Genomic DNA, 20,098 nt, shown 5'->3' with positions numbered 1-20,098 from the left:
GGTGGAGTTGATGTTGATGGACTGTGGAGGTGGAGTTGATGTTGATGGACTGTGGAGGTGGAGTTGATGTTGATGGACTGTGGAATGCAAGACAAATCACTGAAAAAAGGAGACGAGCCACTTACAAACTCCAAAGCAGACAAGGGAGGAAAAAGGTGGAATGAGTAGGTGAAATGCCATCTACCCAAAGGAGAAAAGAAGAAAGGAGAGAGGAGAAAAAAAGAAATAAACAGAAAATGGACAATAAGATGCCCCAGTGAAAGAATCTAAATAAATATGAGAAGACCATCAGTTGTTGGGAACGAGAGGGAAGGCACTGTTTGGGAGTGGTGGTTTGGATGGGGAATGTCCCCTAAAGGCTTATGTGTTCGGACACCTCTTCACCAGTTGGTGACACTGTTTGCAGACTTGGGGGGCCTTTAGGAGGTCTCGGTCTTGAAGGAGGATGTGAAGTGGGGGCAGGTTGCAAGGGTTTAGAGCCTGCCTTGGGTTAAGGTCCTCCTCTAGAGCCTGCCTTGGGCTCAGGTCCTCCTCCAGAGCCTGTCTTGGGCTCAGGTCCTCCTCCAGAGCCTGTCTTGGGCTCAGGTCCTCCTCCAGAGCCTGTCTTGGGCTCAGGTCCTCCTCCAGAGCCTGCCTTGGGTTCGGGTTCTCTCAGCACCATGCACCACTGTGCCTACCAGGCAAGAAAACCATTTTCAAGGCTGCCGGCAACCTCTGCAGCACCGCAGATTTCTCAGTACCTGCCACAAGCCTCTGGCTTCCGCACTTCCTCCTTCTGCAGATCCCTTTTCTGAGAAGCTGTGATATGAATGGCTCTTCTTCTGCCTCATGGGTCAGTTTCTTATCTCTGGCTGCCAGCAAGGCTACCTACCATTGTCACAGCCCGGTTCCTGCCTGAGTGAGTCCCCCTGATCCCACTGCAGGGAAGGTGGCCTGTTCTGATGGCATTTACATCTCTGTAAGAATGGGATGTTGAATTCAGCTGCTTCTCAGGCCATCGCCCTGGTGGCAGCCCCTCCCCTCTCACAGACCTGGGCCAGCTCCCACTGAATCACTGTGAAATCTCAATCTAACGGATTTGTAGGTGCCTAGATTTCTTACCACACACCCTGCTTCCCACCCCTTTCCATGTTTCCTACTTGGGAATCAGAGAGCCTGACTGAAGGCTTATGCTATGAAACCACCTCTGGGCTGGCTATTATTTTTTTTTTCCACTTGACACAAGCTAAAGTTATCTGAGAGGAGGGAACCTCAAGTGAGAAAAATCCCTCCATAACCTTGGCCTGTAGATAAGTCTATGGGACACTTTCTTAATTAATGAGGGGCATTTAATTGATCAATAATTGATGTGGGAGAGCCCAGCCCACTCTGGTGTGTATAAGAAAGCAAACCTAGCAAGCCTAGGGAGTTAGTCAGTAAACAGCTTTCCTTCCTGGTCTCGGTTTCATCTCTTGCCTTCAGGCTCCTGCCTTGAGTTCTCCATCAACCCTTCCCTTAGTAATATAACCTGGGAGGTGTAAGATATAATTAACTCTTCCTTCCCCAAGTTGCTTTGGTTTTGGTGTTGTAACACAGCAATAGAAAGCCTGACTACCTCCTCCCCAGGAAGCTGGAAGACCCCAACTCTGCCAGGAAGGATGGATTCTGCTTCAGAGTCCCTGTTATGCTGCCTCTGGTGCTAGGACCCGAACCCTCCTTAAAGCCACTGTCACGCTGTTGTCAGTTTGTCTGTGGCATTAAATCAACTCCTTAATCCCCAACAGTCCATTTCTGTGTTACTCAGGAATCCCACATCTGAGCCTTATATTTATTTATTTGTATGTGTGAGTGTGTGGGGGCACATGCGTACCACAGTATGTATACGGAAGTCAGAGGACAGCGTGCAGGGGTTGGACCTCTCCTTTTACCCCATGGGGCCATCAAGGAAGAAAGGAAATGAGGAAAAGATGATATTGCGGGCAGTCAAGACAACCTGCTTGGTTTGGCAGACTCCACCAACCTGTGCTGATGCAGCAGGAGAGAGTTGTGTTTCTCATTTCATCCACCCCGGACTTCTGAGTTATCATTACAAATATCTTCTACTCACTTTGATAATTATGTCGTGTTGCTTCCACTCTGCGTCACGGGGGCTCAGGTTGCCAGACTCTGGAGAGTCAAGGGATTGGTGTTACAATGGGAACCCCTTAACTAGATGTGCCTCCCCCCAGACTCCCTCTCCTTCGCCTGCAGCCCAGGAATCAGAGATAGCCTGGCTGCAAAAGGCCCTACAGAGTCAACAGGTGTGAGTTTATCTTCACCTCACTGTCTCCATTTTAAGGAGGTGGACCTTCATTTCTAACAGCCAGCATCATTTGAAAACACAGACATTCATGGGTATCATATGAGGCTTCATGCCACACAATGCATGACTGATAAAAATAGATTTATTGAAAATACTGAGCATGAAGCTCGTCAGGAGAGAGACCTGCAGCTTTGTCTTCCCTGGCTTGGGTTTGTTTACTCATCTCAGTGAGAAGTCACTTCTACTGCAATAACTGAGCTCAGCCGCCATTACAGAGCAAAGGGATGGGGATGCCTGTTTCTGTGGACTGTGCTCATCCAAAAGGATCCTCCCAAGATGTTGCTGAGTCTTGATATTTGCACACCCATGCTTATTGCTGCTCTATTTATGATACCAAGGAAACTGAACCAACTTAGATGTCCATAAACAGATGAGCAGATAGTGAAAATGTGGTATAGAGACAGAGCAGAATACTAGTAAGCTGTCAAAGTTGGAGTCACGAAATTTGCAGGAAGAGGATGGACATGGACAGTCGATTGCTAAGCGAGGTGACCCAGTCTCAGATGCGGATTCTGCTTCTAATGCATGTGCGTAGAGATGCAAGCGTGGCTGTAGAGCAACATCCAGAAAGGAGAGCAAGGGAGGGTAACATCTGGTGATAAAGGAGGATGGGAGGCAGGCAAAGGGACATAAGTCCTGACCGGAGATACGATGCTTTTTGCCTTCTAGTTTCTGCTCTGTCATGGCTTCTTTTTTTCTTTATGTGTGGTGAACAAGTGAACAAAGATGAAGTTGATGGTAAAAGTGTAAAATTCTAAGCAAAGCTCCACAGCTTCTGAATGGCCGTTCTAACTGTATGGATGTTCACTGAGACGGTTAGGGCCTGGGACTGGGCGTGTGCTTGAGGGGCTTCTTTAGACCAGCTGTGATGGCAAGTGCCTCTCCATCTTACATGCAGGAGAGATGTCTAAAGAAGTGAGAGGCAAGGCCGTGCCAGAGCACATCCGTCTTATTGTCACACGGGCACAGGTGACGAGAGCAAATGCGTTTCCATTGGAGATAATAAACCCGTGTTTCAAGAGAAGATGAAGCAATTAATTATTCAAGGGCAGTGGCTTCTCCTTCCTTCATTTCTACAGACTGCATTTCCCTCAGCCGTTGAAGGAAAAACTAGACAGCACAATTAGCTGCTTGCACTTGCTTCAGTAAGGAGCCCACTGCCATTCCACTCACCATCTCTTAATTTAAGTATCATCCCTAATTCTAAAAGTACTGTCCTAGGCAAGGGAAGGCACCTGGATGCCTGCCTTTTGATGCCAATGGTGGGACCTGCTTCAGTTCTCCCAGGTCTGGGGACAGTGATTTCAGCCCTTGGGGTCCCAGCAAATGGATGCCATCTCCCCTTGTTATTTTTCTGAACCACCATGGTTCTGAGGTCCTGGGTATACTGCCTGAAGACAGGATTCTTTTTGTTATCTGGAAACTGAACCCAAAATCTCATGTTTTAGGCACTTGCTTTGTCACTGAGTTGTATCCACAACCTCTGCCAGACTCCTTTAGCTGGGTCCTTTTTCCTGCCCACTGATGCAGTATCTGAGTAGGTTAGCTGGGATCTGAGAGTTTAGAGATGCCCTTGATGCTGTATAGACACCACTGAACTCTGGGAAGGCCTGGGGTCTTCCATACATTCTCTAGGGCTTTGTGTCATGGAATTATGTTAGATAAGTGCATGTGTGTGCATGTGTGTGCGTATGTGTGTGCATGTGTGTGCATGTGTGCGTATGTGTGTGCATGTGTGTATGTGTGCATGTGCGTGTGTGCATGTGTGTGTGCATGTGTGTGTGTATGTGTGCACACATGCCAGTGCCTTGCACACCTGCACATATATGTGGAGGCCAGAGGACAACCTCAGGTGTCATTCGTCAGGTACCATCCACCATTTGTGTTTTGAGGCAGTGTCTCTCACTGGCCTGGATCTCAACAGACAGCCTTGACTGACATAGCCAGCAGGTTCAGCGTACCACCCTGTCTCTTCCTCCCTGGTGCTGGGAGCAGAAGCACTTGACACGATTTCTGTTTATTTGTTTTGTTTCTTAACATGGGTTCTAGAGATCAGACTCGGGTCTTCAAGTGCTTTGCCAGTAGAATTCCCTCTCCAGTCTCATTTTGTTAGAAAATTCTTTTGCTTTCTTTTAGTCCCAAATGGAGATCTACACTGATTGTAAAGCACAGACCTCTGTGCTAGTGAGGCAGAGGAGACCAGGCTGTACTCCCTGGGATAAAGAGACACCAGGTTATACTCACAGGGATAAAGGGGGAGACCAGGCTGTACTTCCTGGGATGAAGGAGAGACCAGGTTATACTCACAGGGATAAAGGGGGAGACCAGGCTGTACTCCCTGGGATGAAGGAGAGACCAGGATGTACTCCCTGGGATGAAGGAGAGACCAGGTTATTCTCACAGAGATAAAGGGGGAGACAAGGCTGTACTCCTTGGGATGAAGAGGGAGACCAGGCTGTACTCACTGGGATGAAGAGGAACCAGGCTGTACTGCCTGAATTGAAAGGGAGATCAGGCTGTAATCAAGGGAATGAAGGGAGAGACTAGGCTGTCCATCCTTCTCCCAAGCTCTACTTTAGCCGCCAATGTTCTCTAGAGAAGCAGAACCAGTAGAGATGCATCCATCCATCCATCCATTTATCCATCCATCCATCCATCCATCCATCCATCCATCCATCCATCCATCCATCCAGTCATTCGCTTATTCTTTGGCACTAGCATAATTAACCTGTACGAGGACTGACAAACTTTAAGCCAGGCCATCTCAGGATGGTGCAGCTCCTGCCCCAGGTTGGCTGGCTCCATCCTCGGAGGAAATGTGCGCCTGTTCAAAGCTAATGGATGGACTATGGCAGTGCCCTGGTTCACAGGCCACCAGGCAAACAGTCACAAGGTAGCCACCTCGTAGACCATTCATGGTTTCTTCCTCCTCCTTAGCTTTTTCCTTTTCTGGGAACCTGCTCTTATTCAGAACTTCTCTCCGCCTCCCCCAGCTGCTCACCGATATTTCTTTTCTGCCTGGAGTTCATTTTTATTTGACCACAGAGTCCTGGTTTGGGATTTAGGAGAAAGGGGAGAATGTCCAGCTAATCTCTCCCTTGAGAATTTTAAAGGCGTAGAGAAGGCGTCTTCAAAACTGTTTTTGATTGTGGCTAAGTACGCTTAACATCAGATGCCCTCTTGGCAGAGGCTGGGAGTTCGATTCCCTGTTGCACATGGGCACCATGCTAAACCAAGCTGTCTGCAGAATATTCACCCCCGCGTAGCTGAGACTTGACATTCAGTCACCACTTTCTTCCAAACCGTGGTTCCCTGGTTAGCCTTGGCTTTTAGGGAGGAGCAGGTGGTACCTGCAGTTCAGTGAGCAATGGCACTGCTTGAGTTTGTACCTTGACATTTCAGCGATGGACATTGACTTGTAAAGTGAAATATAAACCCTTTTCTCCCCTAAGCTGCTTTTAGTCAGAGGGTTTCTTCAGAGCAACAGAAGCAACCAGCACTCCTCAGGAGCAACACGGGAGCCCCTCAGGTGATCCACCTCCCTACTTAGCCTTGATTGGTCATTTGTTTTCACCTTAGCCTCCTATTTGCCTTGTGCTTCCTAGAGGTTTCTGTTTCGAATTTCCTAATGACTGGAGAGAAGCTCTCCGTTTTCTGAGAAAAAAAATGCCAGCTCAGATTCTTTTCCTTGTCATTTCTGATTCTACTGTTGGCTCTCGAGAGTTCTGAATAAAGAGTTGTCTCGGGATCTGTAGAGGATTAACCCCAGAATCCCCCATCAATGTCAACATTTGGGAATGTTCCAGTCTCTTACATAAAATAATGGAATATTCACACCAGAAGAGTTGACATCATCACTGAGTTACTTGTGATGCCTAATACCATCGAAGCCCTATGCAACAACTGCTATTCTGTCTCGTTTAGGGCCTAAGGACTAGCGAAAAGTCTGGGGATGGTCTAGTGTCTCCTACTATTTCTTCCTCACAGTTATTGAGTTTGTGGTGTTGAATGCATGGATACAGAAGGTTGCCTGTATACTGTATACAACTTGTTCATTCACAGATATTTTCTCCAACTTATGGCTTGTCTTACCAATCTCTTAGCTTTCCATTGCAGAGACTCGATGTCTTACCTGGCCCATTTTCTGACAATACACTCCTCAGCAGAGCGAGCAGAACATGGTGGGCAGTGGGCATGCACAAGGCTCCAGACAGGGAGGGATTGCCATGTTGAGCAGGAAAGCCTGCCAGATGTCTGGTGAATGGAACCCCTGCATTGCGCTAGAAAAGGAGCTACTCTTCCCAGCCCTCCTTCCCCTATACAGTGATTTTTTTTCAATAAACCCCACATCTTCTTTCTTGAAATGCCTCGAGCTTCATTTCTTCTCTCCAAATATGTCAAGACAGCATATTAATTTTGGGAAGAAATGTTGAGTCATTTTCGAACGATTAAGCACAGGGAAATGCCAACCATCCAAGTGCCTGCAGCAAAAGCATTGGATGTCACTTGATATTTTGGAAGAAAATTATTACTGCCCAGGGGAGTTTTATATATACTTAGCTTGCTTTAGGATACTCCAAATCTGCCAGTGCGGAGCTTTCTGGCAAATGCTAACAGTTTCCATGACACTCTTCAGGCTTCAAGAAAAAGGGTCAGAAGAGAAGGGACCAACTCTTCTGCTACTCCTCGTCTAATGAACTTTAAGCCATGTCAGCACCTACCCAGAGTCAACTGTGGGTTCAGCCCTTCAAAGTGAATCTGTAGATGGGCTGTGAGCCACATGAGTTTACCCTGCTTTAAAGTCAAAATCCAGTCTGATATGTTCACATATGTATCCAGCTTTAATGGGCCAATATGGTGCTTTTCTTCTTCCTTTTTTCCTTTTTTCCTTCCTTCCTTCCTTCCTCCCTCCCTCCCTTCCTCCCTCCCTCCCTCCCTTTCTCCCTCCCTCCCTCTCTCCCTCCCTTCCTCTTGCTCTCTCTCTCCGTCCCTCCCTCCTTGTTTTCTAATGGCAGCAAGGTCTCATAGATCCTAGGCTGGCATTGAACTCACCGGGTAGCAGAGGATGCTCTTGAATTTCCCATCCTCCTGATTCTCTTCAGTACTGGGATGGCAAGCATTCAGCATCACATTTGGGTTTTGTGGTGATGGCATCCAACCCAGGCCCTTGAGCATGGCAGGCAAACATTCTACCAACCATGCTTCTTCCCTAGCTGATCATATGTAAAGTGAGATAGGGAGCCCATGAGAGGGAGGCGTTCTGGTCATCCAGCTGTGTACACAGTGGTGCTGATGCTGCAGAGGAAGAGGATTTGCCATCTCTTTCCGCATTGGACCTGCTAACATGGGCCTTTTCATACCCAGCGTCAATTCTATTATCTGAAGCAGGAATATTTCTATTTCCTCATGGCTCAGTTCACTATGCAGTTCAGGCTGCAGAGACAGGGAGCTGTGGCCGAGACTTTTCAGCATGGGCAGCACGGCAACCTGGTTTGTGGTTGGTCTAGAAGATGTGTCATTTTAAACGAAAAGAACAGGATCAATAAATAGACATAAATAGCTGTGACTTCATTCAGGCAATTGCTCCATATACTTCCTAGACATCTTTTAAAGCTTACACTCGAGGGACGGGGCTTTAGGGAGAGGTTGGCTCAACACTTCTCTAGACTCTTCAAGACCTTTTAGAGCCTTTTGCCAATCTCATGAAACTTCCTATAAGGTCCATAATTCTGTCTCTAGACCCTTGCAGCTACAAACATCCTCAAGAACTGCTCTGGGTGGCAGAGGAAACTAGGGAAACAGCTTTTGAATGCCAATTGTGCCAAGGTAAGATCAAATGCACCTTGAAGGTTGTTTCCGTACAGTGGTTAAGCTCCACATTTATAAGCTGGGTGACTTTGGGGCAAGGTGCTTCACCTCTCTGTTCCTGGTGTTCACATTAGTAAAAGGAGACATCATTGGTAGCCTCTTACATGAGGTGTCGTGAAATTCCTTCAACATACTAAAGCGTCAGAACAACATCCGAGCAGAGTAGGCATGAACAAGCCTCAGCGTTTCTCCTCGCTCCTCTCAGCTCTTGCCGAGAAGGTCTCTCTGAAGCAGTCACAATCACCAGGAGCTCTCTCTATTGGGTCCTCATTAGCTGAAGGGATGCTCCAAACTAGTGTAAGAAGCAAGAGGCAGGCACCCCTATGCCAGAAGGGTGCTGGGGAAGGGAAGGCAGACCCCAGGCATGCCTATGTCAGCAGGGTGCCTGGGAGGAGGAGGCCGACTTCCCTGCTTCTCTTATCTGAACTCTGGCCAGAGGCATCATTACAAGATGGACTTTTTTTGCACACACAAAACCTCCTACCAAGCAGAGACGCCTTTGCATAGACCAAGCTTCAAGCTTCAGCATGTAAAATGAGCTGCAAAGGAATGGCTGACATGCACGCCTGTCTGTAAGTGCACCGGGAAAATACAAATGGGGGCAGAAATGCAGCACAGACCACCCCTTCAGCTCTGCAGCCACTGAAACAGCCTTTCAGCTCAGCTGCAGCCTGTCACTGAAGCCATGCAGATGGCTGTCTCGTTCTGTGCGTCTAGTTATTTCCACTAATGCCGACTTGGAATGCTAATCAGCTTTTACATTTTTCCTGTTACTCAAGGCAAAGTTTAAAATGAAAAGGATTCAGTCTGGGCTCTGATCAAGTAAGTGAAGGAGTGCACGGTACACAAAGCCCCTGTCAGTGCTGGAAAAGGAAACCAGAGGATGAGGCCTGCCTGGAAGGGGACAGGCTGGACAGATTGTGGCCAGGGACAGCACAGGTCAGCCAAAGGGAGCCAGCAGCTGGCACCTAAGATATTGGTGCCAGTACCACCCATGGCCAGAGCAATGTGCTGGGTTGCCCACTTTGCAGCTGGCATTCCCTGGCTCAGATCTTGGATCTTCGAGAAGTGACACGGATCGCCGTCTTCGCTGTCTCCCACCCAGACATCTTGTTAGGACACAGGAGTTGTTGCACTGTAGGAAGAGCCACAGCAGCGTTGCTGGATCCTAGAGGACCAGGGTTGTTGAGTGTATTTTCTGCCAAGAGATCGTGAAGAAAGTGGGTGTTTCCGGGGCCATTAATAAAGCACAAAGTGAAAGCTATCCAGTGTGTCCATGGCACAGCAGCAATTCCACAGCCTTGCAGCACTGAGTGTGTATGTATTTGTGCATGTATGTGGATTTGTGCATGGATGGATGTGTATGCATGTATCTCTGTGTGTATGTATATGTGTACATATTTGTGGATGTGTTTGCAAGTGTATGTTTGGATGTGTGTATATATGGGTATGTATGTATGTGCCTGTACATGTGTATATGTTTGTGTGTGCATGTGTGTGTGTGTATGGTTATGTGTATTCATCTGCATGTATGCCTGTGTTTGCATACACTTTTCTGGGTGTGTATGTGTGTATGTCTCTGTGTATGTGCATATGTGTATATGTGTCTATGTATGTGTATATGAGGATGAATGTGTGCCAGTATGTGTGCTTGTGTATGTATGTGTATCTGTGTCTCTCTATATGGATAGATATACATATGTGTATGTTGTATGCATGTATGTTCTCCCATAATTGTGTTTCTATGCAGGTAATTTCTGCCATGGGTCCTTGCACACTTGCATCTCCTTTTGGTGAGTCAGTGGCCTTGGGGAAAAAGTTTCTCTTCTGTGGTCCTCAGAAAGCAGAGATGAACTGGATTGCTTCGTTCTCAGAGCCCCGGGGCTTGCACAGTGTGGGGCTCCACCTAATGGCTCCACAGGTGGAATTCTAGATTGTGACCAGTCTGTCGTCCTAAAGAGCTAACTACAACCAAGCTTTCACCAAGCATGCACCCCATACAGAACATTCAGCATATCATCTTATAACCAAGGCCTCAGCACTGAGCTGAGGGTGCCGGAGGCCAGTGTGGATGATGGAGAGTTAGGCGAATCAGGTCCAAGACTGGCTGCTTCTCAGGCCTCCTCTGTGTCCAGGTTCTGCTCTGTTGGAAAAGCTGCAGGTGTTTCTGGGCGTCAGGATTTCTGCTGAGTGCTGCCTTGGTGCAACTGTTACTGCAGTGGCTGTTAGAAGCTGGCTTGCAGGGTGGTTCAGACAGCACGGAGGCTCACTGCCCTCTCCTCTGGCTTTCAGGGTGGTTCAGGTAACACAGAGGCTCTCTGCCCTGTCTTCCTCCTTGGTCTTTCTGACACTCAGGACCACAGTTCTTCTTGGAAGTCCTCAAAGATTTTTTTGGCTCTGTCTATGTTTTTGTTTATTTGTTGGAGACAGGGTTTTATACAACCAGGCTGTCCTAAATGCACTAGATAATCAAGGATGCCCTTGAACTCCTTATTCTCCTGCCTCTACCTCCCAACTGCTGGGTTTCAAGCATACACCACCACACCCTGCAAAGGCGTAGCTGGTAGTAGCTGTAACCTCATTATCCTTTTGTTTCCTCTCCCTCAGTTTTTGCTTACCATCGTATACCACCAAAGGGACCTGCTTCTTTCTTTGACCTCGATATATCTTGCCGTGAGTTCTCTTACAAAGCTGTACAAACCATCAGCTCTACAAATGGCTGAAGTTGGCCTATTGATGGTTTGGCTTATATGGACAGCCTTCATGCCTCTGGTGCTGATTTAGGGAGTGAACTGGGAGCACTGGGGCACAGTGGTTCCCTGTATGCCCAGGCTTGGGCAGACTCAGATGTCTGGAATCGGTGTTTTTTCCAGATACCTTTCTGACTGACGGATGACTGCAGAATCAGCCAGGAGAAGCCTCAGGTAAAACCATGGACAGGAGGTTCTTCAGGGAGACATGGGTCCTAGCAGAGCGAAAGAACCATAGATCCAATGCCTCAGAACACTCACAACACTCCAGAGTTCCTTTGAGCCTACTTTCTGGGTTTCCTCAATTCTGCCAGGCTCCCTCAGCTCACCCACCCTCAGATTCCCAGACTGGGGGCTTGAATCTAGAGAACCTAATCTAGAAAGTCCCTAGAGATAATGCACAGCGGAGGTCTGTTTCCATGGTGATTCTAAACCTCATCCACTTGACAGTCACGATGAACCATTGCAGATGGATAAGATCTTGATGATGTTTCTGTGTGTAATTCAGGTGGACCTGGGTAACTACTAGATGAGCCTTATAGGAGGTGGGGACAAGAAACTCCCCCAGATTATAGAGAGCAGATGTCAGCTTTAGCATCCATGGAGCTAAATAATCTGCAACGATTAAGAACAGAATGCCAGCCTGGTGCCTCCTCCTTAATGGAACATACATAATATCCAAGGAGGATCAGGAAAAGATTCCAGAGTCCTCATTAGACTTAAAAGCATCCAGTGTGGTTGGACTGAACCCAAAGGGATAGTCAAAAACACAGAGCCAGGACTACCCCTTTATTCTCAGTGAGAGACCCATCTCGGAAACCATTCATCTGTAGCCATTGTCCACTACAAGTCACGCTTGACAGAGGTTGTGGGTGCAACATCTGCCATTCAAGGCTGAACTCGCGGCCCTCAGCACTAGGGTCTTTATGTAGAAGAATGCCCCTTTTCTAGGCATTGTCCCCTGCCAGGGAAAGGCACTTTGCCCGAGATTATATCACAAAAGCAAAGGAGGAAAAGACTTTTGCAGAAGTGACTCCTTTTCCACACCATGGGCCAGCTCCGGATGGCCAGCCCCATTCCAGAGGTCATGTTGTGGAGCTGGGGAGCTTGCAGATGAAACTCAGAGAGTACCTGATTTCTTCTCTCCATCTGAAGGAAGCATTTATGTCTGTCCCCCAGTGTCCTGTGCTCTCTGGTGTGCAGAGCCCAGGCATTAGCTTTGTGAGGTCTGGCTCCTCCCTGGCTATGAATATTGACACAGTCACTCCAGGCAAAGAGGCACCTGGGCACATCTAAAAGGAGTTCGAAGAGCTGCGACATTTTCTGAGCAGACTCCTCGATCCAAATGCGATGGAACCTTAGCAGGAAGGGCTGCAGGGACAGCTGCCAACCACTGTGATGCTGCGAGAATCTGCTGAGTTCTTCCTGCCAGACACATCGCTGGGGTGTGAGTAAGTCGCTGCCCTGAGTACATTCCCTCAAGATGGTACCTTGCAACAATTTTTGGGGATATATGTTAGCATGCATCTGCAGGGGGATAATGTTCTGAAAAGAGAAATTTTTGTGAAATGTGTTTAAAATTCTGCTGTGTGTCAGGAGCTCTTGGATGGTTTGCTAAATAACAATGCTGCACCGAGCTGCAGAGCCTCGGTTTCAGTGTATCTAAGGTGAAGCTGGAGGGTTCTCACCTGTCTTCCTTTCTTTTTCCCTCCCTGTTCCCTCCCTCCCTTCTTCCCTCCCTCACTCCCTTTCTTCCTTCCTGCTTCCCCCCCCCCCCCACTGATCTCCAGGATCTCCTGTAGCATGGAGCTGGCTTCAAACTCAGTATGTAACCAAAACTGACCTTGAACTCCTGATTCTCCTGCCTTTACCTCTCAAGTGCTGGGATGACATAGGTGAACCTCCATGTTCAGTTTCTGTATTGCTGGGCTGGGACTTTCTTTGCACGTGTGGTGTGGTGAGCACTCAGCCTCAGCAGGAGCCTTGCATGTACATTTCTAACAGTTTCCCACAGTTCCGGAGGCTGCTAGCTCTGAAAAAGTCATGAAAAGAGGTAAACTCCAAAGAATGCCATCAGAGGAGAACAGCGTCAGAGGTGCCTTCTCTCATTAACCTCAAGTGTCCTCGTTCAACAGCCATGGCTCTCTTGTTTTCAACATTTTAATGCACCCCCCCCCCCATTGGAATCACTTCTTGCTGGCTGCTTAGCAGTACACTGTGGACTCAGGTCCTGCCTCGGGTGAGTTGATAGCCTTCATATAGATCAGTAGAGAAGCAGGTTTCTACATAGCCTTGAGAGGTCTAGTTTGTGCAGAACCCGAAGATGACCCAGCAGAGGGCGATAGTGGGGCAAAGATGGCTCAGATGAGGCCTTCATCAGCCTAGATGTCTGAAAGGGTCTACACCTGCCTAGAGTCCTCCTTCCTTCCAACCATGCATGTTTGGTTGTGGGGAGAAACTATGCCTTCTGTTAACATGAGCATTGGCCAAGGGTAAGCTTGCACAGTCCCAAGTTCTAAGAGCAAAATGCAGAGGAGGTATGAAGCCTCTTTTAAAATATACCCAAGAGCCCTGAGGTAAATCAGTAAAAAAGAGCAGGGTTTTCTCGAAATTATAGACACTGTATTGACAAGCTATGCCGGTTTACACTTGCCATGGAGTGAGGTGTTGAGAGAGCTGGGGGCCGCTTCCCGCCGCCCAGCTCCCAGCCACTGGCTAGCTTAGCCCCAGAATAATTACACAGAAACTGTATTCTTTTAAACACTGCCTGGCCCATTAGCTCTAGCCTCTTACTGGCTAATTCTCACATCTTGCTTTAACCCATATTTAGTAATCTGTGTAGCACCACGAGGCGGCTTACCAGGAAAGATCTTAACCTGTGTCCATCTTGGAGAGGAGAGCTATAGTGTCTGTCTCACTGTCTTCTTTCTCCCAGCATTTAGTTCTGTCTACTCCGCCTATCTAAGCCGCTGTCCTTTCAAAGGCCAAGCAGTTTCTTTATTAATTAATCAATGAAAGCAACAGATAGACAGATGACCCACCTCCATCATTTCCCTCTCTGAACTTAGCTCCTTCTAGAGTTTTGAAGGTTGCTTACAATGCACTTCCTGTTAACTTAGGTAATATTATATCCTGCTGGGGTCTTTGAGGGAGTTGAAAAATAGTTATAATAATAGTTTTTCTTAGTTATGGTAAAAGATGACATAGATATAAATATTGTTAACTACAATTCTTGCTTGATAACTGTTTTGTACATGTAATTTTACTATGTTAAAGTTAAAACCTTCTCTTATATTTAGACAGAAAGGGGGAGATAATGTGGGAAGTACTTCTGTATATGTGTTGCTTTTATTGGTTAATGAATAAAGAAGATGCTTAGGCCTACAGCAAGGCAGAATAGGGCAGGGTGGAAAAATCTACACTGAATCCTGGGAGAAAGTAGATGGAATAAGAGAGATGCCAGGTAGCTGCTGAAGGAGACAGATGGCCTGAAATCTTGCTGGTAAACCACAAGCCTTGTGAGAAAGTATAAAATAATAGGAATGGGTTAATTTAAGATGTAAGAGCTAGCTAGAAATATGCTTAAGCTATTGGCCAAGCAGTGTTGTAATTAATACAGTTTCTATGTGATTATTTAGGGTCTGGGTATCCAGAAACAAATGAACAGCCTCCACCTACACTCCCCAGCATAGAGCAGGCCACCATCACCTGTTATCTGGCTCTGCACATGGTTGGGTATCCCTTACCTAGAGCTCTGCTGTAAGCCCTAGCCCCGTTACCAAGAATCCTGTTTCAGATTTAATCAAACCAAAGACTCTGTGTTCAAGGCATTTAACAGACTCCCTCCTCTCTCCAATAATTCTGATGCTTCCTAGTATTCACAAGCCTTGGTTGGAAGCTTCTCCTCTCACAAGCATGAGCAGTTTTGGGAGTGAGGTGTCTCAATTAAAAGAAGATTCTGAGGCTGAAGTTTTGAGGTGGGGTCATGTTATTTGAAAGAACTTTGGGGTGATATGGTGTGATGGTTTAGATTTGCTTTGGTAACATATGCCTCTTTTTTTTTTTAACTTATGCTGCTGGGTTGGAGTCTGTTTTAATAGGTATTTACAGTTGCCCCAATGTTTGGGAATATACATACAGAACCAAATGGGACAGACCCATAGAGGGACATCAGGGGATGTAACAGAGTCAGGAGCAGTAGGAGGAGACACTGCTCTGCTCCACACTGCCTGCAGCTCACTCCCATCCTCAGTTCCCTGGCCCTTTATGATGTCTATCCCAATTCTTGGCTTCCCTGCAGGAAAGAATTTCTGGACAAGCCATTAGGAAGCAGAGCTGGGGGGATTAGTTTGTTTGTTAAGCATTTTCAGCAAATTTAAGAACAGGAGTTAGTGGGCATGGAGACACGTAGGGAAGGAGTGAGGGCCACTCCGGAGCACTAGGGTGGGCTGCCCAGGAGAGAGTCATTACGGAGTGACTTTGCAGTTGCTTTTGGTGGCTTCTAAAGTTAACCTCAAGGTTTACTAAGGAGTTCAAATAAGATCACAGGAGGGGTCCTAGGTATTGGATGGGATCCCTGTAGGTAAGGTAAAGGCCTAGGTCACAGCATTGCAGGGATGTTGGGGTCTTCTACTGTCAACAAAGGTTTACCCATTTAAGGTCTCTGGAAGTATCTGAGAACAGCTGAAGGCTGCATTCATGAGCATGTAGGTTTGGGTATGGTGTGTGGTTTGCTGCTGTTTGAACACTCTTCTCTGTACAGTTGCTATGTTGGCAACCTTCACAGCAAAGGCTCTCAATTGTGCTGTGCTGGGATTTCGGATTCTCAGCTGATAGGAAGCTTAGCCTATCCTCTAGCTAGAGCATCTGGGTCTCCTATGTCAGGTTCTCAGAGGGAATGGTGATTTCCAATGGTCAAGTCCTACAAAGAGATCCCTGCTCCACTTCGGGAGTGGAATAGGCTTTGTCCTACAGTGTTTCCCTCTTTGGTATTTTAACTCTCTTGTTTACATCTCAGGCCTCATTTCATCATCTAACCTGATAACCTACATTTTGGTTGTCATGGCAAGCAGCAACATGACTTGTTAGCTTGGGTGTTCTTTCAGATTTTAGATTCAGCATCAGTCTGTCTACATATGGATTCCCTCCTCTGGGTCACTTTCCCCAGTGTCTGTCTGTCCTCCCTCCCTCCCTCCCTCCCTCCTTCCTTCCCTTCCTCCCTCCCTTCCTGTGCAAAAGAGAGTGTACATGTGTCTTCCTTTCTTCCTCCCTCCCTCCCTTCCTTCTTTCCTGTGCACAAGAGGCTGTACATGTGTGTAAATGCATGTAAAGGTCAGAGATCAACCACGAGTTTTGTACCTCTGGTGTCAAACGTTTTTGTTGTTGTTGTAGAGAAGGTCTCTCATCGACTAGAACCCACCTATTTGTCTAGGATGGCTGCACAGGGATCCTGTTTCTGACTCCACAACTCTGGGATGTGATCACGCTCAGGTGACTGTTCACCAAGCACTGTAGTGGACACCCTGCTCATAGATATAATTGAAGGAGGGCTGTAATTGTGGAGGCTACTCTCAAATGGCTCTGTTAAAACGTGGTCTGCTCTCTTCATATTTTAGTGGCCACAGCTTCAAGGCCAGAATCAGGCTAATCTCAGAAACAAAAAAGATGTTTTCTTAACTACAAATCGTGAAAACACACTTTAGGTAAGATTTTTATGAACACCTGTTTCCTGTGACTAGCAGGGCAGAGATTTACTTTGAAAATCAACTTCAAGGGACAATGTCATCTAAAATTACAGGACCCCAGAGACTTACTAAACAGAAAAGTCATAGTTTACAGACTCTAAAAGCTAAGCCAAACTTAGAGGAGAACCATTCTAGTTTTGTAGTCCTCTTACAGCCCACTAAGGACAAAGTAAGGGTGAAAAAAACTTCCTGTCACAGAGTGCATTAATTCACGCGGCATGGTTGGCAGGACATTTCTTGGGACCTCTCCGTGACAGATTGCCAAATGATTAGTGTCATCAAGTTGACAGGATCCAGACTCACCTGGGAGAGAGACTTCAGGCATGCGGGTGGGGAGATTATCTTGATTACTTAACTGATGTTCAAGGGCCTAACTGTGGGCCATACCATTCCCTGAGCAGGGGACCCTGGGCTATACACATCGATCTGGGCAGCAGCATCTTCCACACCCCTACGTCCTGGTTACGGATGTGATGGGAATCAGATGCTTAAGGCGTTTGCTGTCCTGCCTTCTCTGACGTGATCTCTGAGCCAGAACAAACCCATTTCTCCTGAGGCTGCTTTTGTCACAGCTACAGGAACAGAAAGTAAGACGCTATCTAGAGACAAACTAAGACTTATAGTGTGGTAGAGAGTAACTGCCCTAGGGTGGGCGCACAGTTTAAAACAGAAGAATTCAATGTCCTGTCAACGAAATGGTTTTGAGTCATTGAATTTTCAGAAAATTCCAGTTTCTTGCCATCTATTCCACAAACTGTCGGTAGAGGGCAGCTGAAGGCTCTTGGCGAAAAGCAGGCGCCATTGGAGCCCCAGTGGCCACCGCAGCGACAGTGCTACTCCAAAGCCAGAGCTTGAGGAGGGCGGAGCCAGAGGCGGGAGGCCAGAGCAAGAGAGCACCGCGTGGGAGGACTGCGCCGAGCCAGGCGTGTGTACTGACGGTGCACGGCAGTGACTCCGTACTGGTGGTTTCAAGGCTGTGCAGAGCCGGGGCGGGTGCACAAGGCAGTGAGGGGCAGAGTAGGGCACAGGACGTTGCACTGGGCATTGCACTGGGCGTTGCACTGGAGGTGCAGGGTTCTGGGTTTTGCAAGGGGCGTGCAGTACTCTGGGCGGTGCACAGGGGCGGTGCGGGGCGCAGGGCAGCTGACAGCGTCATCACCCGGGAGCAGCGCGCGCTCCGCCTCAGCAGCCACCGCATCGCGCCGCGCTCAGCGGGTCCCGGAGCTGCGCCTGGAGACTAGCCGCGCTGAGCGGGCTCTCCCCAGGTAAGCGACCTCGGCTCTCAGCTGGAGCTGGATGCAGCTCGCGGGTGCCGGGCGCTTTTTGCAAGTCCCGGGAACCAGATTACTCTTCGGGGCTGAAGAACAGTATGCATCCCAGAACTGGGAGAGGGGGACCATCCAGCCTCATCCTGCATCCTCCAGGAGGGGAGGGAAGGGGAGGGAGAACATTAGAATGAACATAACATTGTTTTGAAAGAGCAAAATCTCTGGGTTTTACACAGATTAGGGATCCCGTCCTAATAGGAGTTGCGGTTGGGAAAATCCTTCGACTGCAGGCATTGTCATGAATGCGGAAGTGGATCCCGTGGTTTTAGGAAAAGTCACGGAAAGAGGGGCAGCAAGAGAAAGAAGCTTTCTGAGTCGAGAAGAGACCGCTGGGGGATTCCTCATGCTTGAAATCCGGCCTCTAGACTTAATGCTCCGGAAAGAGATCCGCCTCAGCGTCTCCTTTCCCATTTTAAAGACCAGGCTTGGGATATCCACGGGACTCCCTTTCTGCTCCCGGTGGGAAACTGGGAGCCCAGGCAAGGCTAGGTGTAAGAATGTGGGTCTCCATCAGAGGACAATGACAGATGGCTGCCTAGGGGTTGGACTTCACCCTGTTGTGCAGTTTCACGTCCCAGTTCAGATTCTTTGGGGTTGGGGGAGTCTTTGGCACTGAACACCCCGCGTCTCAGTAGTTCCATGCTTCCAAAGGCGGAACACAGTGTAACTTGAGTGGAGGAATTCGTGCACAGCCCGCCTTGCTTAGGGAATTATTTCATGTTCTGGTCCTTGTTACCTTTAAATTGGCCCCCAGGCATGCTGGTTTATCCTAGCAGAAGTTTTATGATTTGCTTAAAAAAAAACCATAAAATCTTATTTTAAAGGGATATTTTGTAAGTAACAATAAAAGAGCTGAAGTATTTTACATCTCAAATCATCCCAAATGTGCTCTTACCCACTGGCATTTGGATTCGAGGAGGTGGAGTGGGCGCGAGAGAAAAGAGGAGGATAAAATTAGAATAAATTTAACTAATTTGTATGGGAATCATACTTTTTTATTGCTGTTGCCTGCGATTGCAGACTGTTCAGTTTTATCTGTGCTAGTCCTTTATATTCGAGAGGCCCCTGAGCTGGGACACAAGAAGACACAACAACCCCACGTCCCCCACCCCCAATTTATCTGAGAAACAGAAGATGCCTCAGAGTGGAGGCCCATTTGACTGAGGCCGCAGTATTTCGTGCTAGTGGCTGTCCCCAGGAGAGCACAGGCCAGGGATGGGGAGAGCGAGGGCTAGCTGCTGAGTAGCCAGGCTCAGAATCTCTGCTCACTGCTCAGTTTTCTTGTGCTGGAAACCAATCTGCAGGGCTTATTCAGAAACCTCTAGAAGGTTATGTTGTGATTGCTTTAGTAGGGATGCTCCTGAGGTCTGGGACACACAAGTTGAAAGGCATGCTGGGGACTCCAGCAGCTGGCTAGCAACCAGCCTTGCCAACAGAACTATTTCGGCCTGAGAATGGCAGATGGGGACCTTGCTACCAGCTTCACATATGTGTTCCAGCCTCGCCAGCACACGTAATTCTGTATTTCACTAGAAACGACTTATTCTCATCACAAATGGCAGGACATCAGATGGAACAACCCAACTCTCTGAAATAATGGGGCTTGTTTCATAAAGAAAGAAATTTTGCCTCTCATAGTCAAACCTTTATTGCTCATCCTCAACAGTTAAGGGATGGCTGGCATGTTGAAAGCAGTTGATGGGTTTAGACAAAAAGCATCACATGTCCAAGATAAATGCAGTATGCTTTTGCAGCAGAGAATTTCCATTTGTCAAAGAGAGCATCTGGTCACCCCTGGTGGGAAGGCTCTGCCACTTGCCTGTCGAAAGTACTCGGCGGCGTTGACTTCTCAGCACAGCCAGCCAGGGTCCTGTCCTCCCTCTCACAGGAGCGTCAGTATCTCTATTGATCGGCTGTGCTTCTGGCAGGGGCGCATTGGCCAGGGACAGATGTCTTTTCAGGACTAAACTGATTTCTATGGCATTAATTGATTTGGGTAATGATTTCTCCAGGGAACATTTCAAAAATGAAGATGATAATTTCCATGTTGTCAAAATTGCTGATGTT

General features: G+C 47.7%; 1 protein-coding gene across 1 annotated transcript in view; it reads left to right on the top strand.

Moving 5' to 3' along the window:
* The first annotated feature begins 17,555 nt into the window (after positions 1–17,555).
* Positions 17,556–20,098, top strand: part of Diras2 (DIRAS family GTPase 2) — a 30,969-nt gene continuing 28,426 nt past the window's right edge. Inside the window, exon 1 of the mRNA XM_005355180.3 lies at positions 17,556–17,968. The gene's annotated coding sequence lies outside the window, so the exon portion shown is untranslated. The remainder of the gene's footprint in view (positions 17,969–20,098) is intronic.

This window comes from Microtus ochrogaster, chromosome 16, assembly GCF_000317375.1.
Source record: "Microtus ochrogaster isolate Prairie Vole_2 chromosome 16, MicOch1.0, whole genome shotgun sequence".
Lineage (NCBI taxonomy): Eukaryota > Metazoa > Chordata > Mammalia > Rodentia > Cricetidae > Microtus > Microtus ochrogaster.
Note: the sequence above shows the minus strand (reverse complement) of the source record. Positions and strands in the feature narration are given on the sequence as shown.